A 5,574-nucleotide genomic window follows, 5' to 3' on the forward strand; every position below is an offset into this window, starting at 1 on the left:
ATTTGTATTCTTCTGGGTATATTCCCAGAAATGAGATTACTTAGTTATAAGGTAGCTCAATTTTTAGTTCTTTGAGAAAATGCCACACTGCTTTCAACAAAGATTGAACTAGTCACATTCCCATCAACAGTGCAGAAGAGTTTCCTTTTCTCTGCAGCCTTGCCAACACCTGTTGTTTTTTATTTTTTAATGATAGCCATTCTGAGCGTTGTGAGGTGGTATCTCATTGTGGTTTTGATTTTCATTTCTCTGATAGTGAAGCTGAGCATTTTTTCATGTGTGTATTGGCTGCTTATCTCTTCCTTTGAGAAGTGTTTGTGCAAGCCTTTTGACCACTTAATGGGTTGGGGTTTTTTTTGTTTGTTTATTTGTTTGTTTTTTCTTGTCAACTATTTGAGTTCCTTATAGAGCCTGGATATCAGGTCTTTGTTAGATACATAGCCTGCAAATATTTTTTTTCCCATTCCATGTGTTGTCTCTTTACTCTCTTGATGGTTTCCTTTACTGTGCAAAAATGTTTTACCTTGATAAGGTCCCACCTACCATTTTAGTTTTTGCTACATTTGTTTTTGAGGACTTGGCTATGAATTCACTGCTCACTTCAATGTCCAGGAGGGAGTTCCCTAAGTTTTCACCTAAGATTCTTATAGTTTGAGGTTTTATATTTAAGTCCTTGATCCATTTTTAGTTGTTTTTTGTTTTGTTTTGTTTTGTTTTTGTATATGGTGATAGGTAGGGATCCAGTTGCATTCTTCTGCATGTGGTTAGACAGTTTTCCCAGCACCATTTGGGTGAGAGGGGAGATGTTTGTCTTGTTCCACTTATTAGGGGGAATACTTCTATCTTCTGCTCATTATGGTCTTAGCTGCAGATTTGTCACAAATGGATCTTATTATTTTGAGGAATTTTCCTTTGATGCTTAGGTGTTTGAGGGGTTTTAATCAAGAAAGGTTGTTGAATTTCATTGAACACTTTCTCTGCATCTAATGAGACAACCATGAGGTTCTTGGTTTTACTTCTGTTTATGTGATGTATTACATTTATTGATTTGCATGTGTTGAACCAGTCTTGCATCCCAGAAATTAAACCTACCTGGACATGAGTGATGATCCTTGAAATGTGCTGATGGATACTATTTGCAGAATCTAGTTTCAGATTTTTGCATCTGCATTCATCAAGGAAGTCAACTTGCAGTTATCTTTCCTTGTTGAGTCCATGTCATTTTGTGGTATCAGGATATTGACTTCATAGAATAAACTGGAAGAATTCTTTCCTTCTTGATTACTTGAAACACCTTCTGTAGGATTGGTATCACTCTTCCTTGTACAGCTTGTAGAATTCAGTTGAGAAACCATATGACCCAGGGCTTTTTTTCTTAGTGGGAAGGTTTCTTATTACTGAGTTGATTTTTTGGATTTTGACTGATCTGCGTAGGGTTTCAATTTCTTCCTTTTTCAATATTCGGAGGTTATGTGATACCAGGAATTCCTCCATTTCCTCCAGATTTTCTAGTTTATTCACATGCAGATGTCTGTAATAATCTCTGCTAATATTTTTTATTTCTTTAGGGTCAGTTGTAACATCATCTTTTTTGTTTCTAATTGTGTTTATTCAAATTTTCTCTCTCTTATTTTTGTTAATCTGATTAGGGGTCTATCAAGCTTATTTATCCTTTCAAAGAACCAACTTTTTGTCTTGTTGATCCTTTGTGTGATTTTTTGAGCTCTATTTCATTAAGCTGTGACTTTATTTTAATGGTTTCTATTTTAATTCTAATTCTGGGATTAGAGTCCTCTAGTCTTTCCAGCTGCTTTAGGTGATGTAAGACTGTTCACTTAATATCCTTTTATTTTCTGAATATGTGTGCAATGCTATAAGCTTTCCTTTCACCACTGCTTTCATGTATGCAGAGGGTTTTGGTGTGTTGTGCCTTTGCTTTTATTTCTAGAAATCTTTCACTTATTTATTTATTTATTTATTTATTTATTTATTTATTTATTTTTGACTGGGCTAAGTTGCTTTAATGGAGAAAGCCAGGATCACAAAGGACTTAGGAGTTGCCTTTGGGACCCTTCTTGCCAAGGGTGGGCACAATATTGATGAAATGCTGGTTGTACTGTGTTCTACACTTGGCCCGGCCTTTCTTCTTCTTCTTCTCTTGTTTGGCCACCTTAGGAGTCTGACCTCTCACTTCCCCAGCATGGGCAAGGGAACCATGGACTTTACCTCCAAGCATGAGGCCGGCCACTTCCAGAGTGGCCAGGGCTTCCATCTCATACTAGCCGAGGGTGGCCTCATCCTCCAGGGGTGTTCCTGCCAGGAGCAAAACTTGATCTTCCGGGGCAATGCCCTCCAGCGCAGCTACTTGAGTCTTGATCTGGGTGACTGTCTTCCGGCTGGTCACCTCAAGGGTGTGTAGCTCCTGGGCACAGACAAAGAGCTGCTGGTGGTGACTGAACCATGGCTGTGACTGCTGATATGCAAAGATGGAGTCAAGAAAGAGTAGAAATCTTTTTATTTCTGGCTTGATTTCCATGTTAGCTCAAAAGCCATTTTAAAACATGTTTAATTTCCATGTGTTTGTGTGTTTTGATGGGTTTCTGTTGGTGATGATAATTATTTTCATTCCACTGTGATCTGAGAAGATGTTTGAGCTCTTGAAATTTGTTCACTTGAATTATGTTTGAGTATGTGGCAAATTTTGAAGTATGTTCCATGTGCTGATAAGAATGTATATCTTGTGTTTGTTTGGTGAACTGCTCTGTAGATGTTTACTAGGTCCAACTGATCAAGTGTCAAGTTAAGATTCTAGATTTCCTTATTAATTTTCTTGCCCCAATGATCTGTGTAAGGCAGTAAACATGATATTAAAGTCACTAACTATAATTGTATGGCTGCCTATGTCCTCTCTTAGTTTAATTAGCAATTGATTTATAAATCTGGGTGCTCCTATATTGGGTGCATATATATTCAAAATGAATACTCCCCTCTGGTGGATTGACCTTTTATCATTATGTAATTTCCTTCAGTGTCCTTTTAAATGTTTATTGGTTTAAAGCCAAAACGTTTTTATATGATATAAGAATAACTATTCCTGCTCTTGTTTATTTTCCATTTGCCTGGAAGATCTTTCTCCAGTTCTTTACCTTGAACCTGTCATTTGCAATGAGATGGGTTTCCTGAAGGCGGCAGAAGGATAGATTTTACTTCTTTATCGAATTTTCCACCCTAAGACTTTTGAGTGGTGCATTTAGTCCATTCATGGTTAATTAGTAATATGTGAATGTTAGTTCCTGTAGTATTGCTATTAAGAGGTGGCTATGCTTTTTAGGTTTTGTGGTTGATTTGTATGGTCTGTAAACTCTTTTTGCCTATGTTTTTGCATTGAATGGGATCATTATTTTGATTCTGTGCTTAGAACTTTCTTAAGTATCTCCTGTAGGACTGGTCTGAAGGTGCATATTTTCTTAGAAACTGGATGTCTGGGAAGGATTTTAATTCTCCTTCATTAATGAAGCTTAGTTTGGTGGGGTAGGTAACTCTTGGCTGGAATTACTTTTCTTTAAGAATGTTAAAGATGAGACTGTAGTCCCTTCTGGTTTGTAGGATTTCTGTTTTGAAGTCTGCTGCAGTTCTGATGGTTCTTCCTTAGTAGGTGGTCTGTCCCTTTCTCTCTAGCTCCCTTTAGAATTTTCTCCTCCTTGGTTGAGACTGCAAAGGCTTTTGTGAGGTGTGTAGAGAAGTAAAGCTATTGTTTCCACTCACACCTTCTATCTCCAAAGGTACTTTCCCAACCTCATATTGGGCTGCTTCTAAGGATATCCAGGGCTTAGAATTGTCTGTTCCTATGTCTCCAGGTAACAGTTTGATAAACCTCAGTTTGAGTTTTCAGGTTGACTCTCAATGCCCTAGGACTACTCTTCCATATGAGTTTCTGTTGCTGAGAGCAGCAATCGTACAATATCTTCAGTTGTCCATCTTGGCCCTCCCTCACACTTTTGCAAATAAAATATCCCTGAAGAGATTATAAATAATAATTCCTTAGGAGATGGCAGTGGTCTGGTGGAGTAGATTGGAGACCTGTGCTCATGACCCTGCTCACCAGGATGCTAGAAGAGCAAGCATTCTACTAAATGACAAAGAAAAAAACTTGGAGCCAAAGGGTTTGTAAAGGTAGTCTTTAGAGTCAAACTACATCAAACCATTGTAGCTAAAATTGCAGACTCCTGAAAATAAAACTGTCTTGAGTTGAACCACAATATCTGTACAAACGTGACCATTTAAGCAATAATATAAGAAATCTGCTGACTTACTAAGTGTGAAAGAATATTCAAGAAAAAATAAATGTTTTGAAACTCTTTATTTTAGATTGGAAAACATAGTTTATTTAGAAAGTAAATTAGAGAGAAGAGAGAGGAGACTCACCTCCCCAAGGTAAGGGAGGGTACCAAAGCTTGGGAAAACATGGCCAGACCACAGCTTAGCAAGGCAATGGTGAATAAAGAAAGAGAGATCAATTCACCTTCCCAAGGTAAGGGAGGGGGCCAAAGTCAAAAAACATGGCAGCCATATCTCAAAGAGCCATATGGACACATCAGAGTTTAACAAAGCAATGGTCCTGAAACTCTTTCTTGACTAGTGCCCAGTTGCAATGTGGCCAGAATGGAGAGATCCATAGCCTCTCTCATGGCATGATGGAATGGATTTTGTTAGCTTGCCCAGAATCCCTTCAGCCTCTCATGTTTTGCCCAGACCCAAATATTCTGCCAACTTCAAAGGAAATTTCATATGCAAGCAATATAAAAATGGCAGGGGGGAGAAACTGTGAATTTCAGATTGAACCCTGGAGAATAAAATATTTTTAGCAAGACACAAGATAATGGATTTTTTTTTTTAGAAGAATGATATTTTCCTTCGTTGTTTATTCCCACCAACATAAAGCACAATCTCTGCTCCTACAGTGAAGAGTCTTGAATATGACTTTTTTCTAAATAAGCCTAGTGAAAGGTTATGGTTTCCCTAGCAACAGATGACTTTTTTCTATATTTTTCTTTTTGGAGAAAAAACATACTTTGACTTTATAAGGAGCTTTTTATCCTGGGTATCAAAGCATTTTATGGCCAAATTGTCACCCTGCCCCAGCAAAGTAGACAAATACCATCCTCCTCACTTCATAGATGGGAGAGGAAAATGGCCACTGAAACTAACAGCTGTGGTAGGAGCTATGTCTGCTGTGCTCTGGGCTGTGCTTTTCTAACCTTCATCGGCAGCCCTGTGAGAACTTTTGTCAAGTGAGTATGGCAAAAACACCCTAAGGTGATCTGCAATAATCCATGTCCCTAGAGGAGCCCTCCTCTTGAGCATGGGTAGATCTGTGGCTTGCTTTTAACCAATAGATCACAGCAAAAGTGGTGAAATGTCATGCCTTTGATGAGGTTATATTATATGAAACTGCGTCCTAGCACATTAGTGTGGGTGACTCCTGCTTCCTTTCAAGAAGCCAACAGCTGTGTTATGAACACCTATGAAAATGGTCACGCAGAAGGCCGCCAGAAGATGAGAGCCACCTCCAGT

General features: G+C 38.4%; 1 pseudogene; it reads right to left on the minus strand.

Moving 5' to 3' along the window:
• Positions 1 to 2,050: 2,050 nt before the first annotated feature.
• LOC103255476 lies at positions 2,051 to 5,264 on the minus strand (annotated as a pseudogene).
• Between the last annotated feature and the right edge of the window lie 310 nt (positions 5,265 to 5,574).

This window comes from Carlito syrichta, unplaced genomic scaffold (assembly GCF_000164805.1).
Source record: "Carlito syrichta isolate Samal-C Ts95f unplaced genomic scaffold, Tarsius_syrichta-2.0.1 Scaffold288163, whole genome shotgun sequence".
NCBI lineage: Eukaryota > Metazoa > Chordata > Mammalia > Primates > Tarsiidae > Carlito > Carlito syrichta.